Raw genomic sequence first — 223 nt, forward strand, 5'->3', positions numbered from 1 at the left:
AAAAAGATCCAGACAGTTTAGCAATTGTCTGTGTTTCAACTTAGGTCTTCTTAACTGGAAAGTCCATACTATCTGTCACAATGTTCATACTTCCTCTCATGAGGCTGAAAGAGAATAGAATGCAGGGAGAGTGCAGGTAAGGAGTGAAGGGGGTGGTGTATGAAATCATGATCTGTTATTATGTTTAACATATCGATATCACGATGATTTCTTGGAGCTTAAC

Source organism: Pteropus vampyrus, unplaced genomic scaffold, assembly GCF_000151845.1.
Source record: "Pteropus vampyrus isolate Shadow unplaced genomic scaffold, Pvam_2.0 Scaffold110, whole genome shotgun sequence".
NCBI classification, from domain to species: Eukaryota; Metazoa; Chordata; class Mammalia; order Chiroptera; family Pteropodidae; genus Pteropus; species Pteropus vampyrus.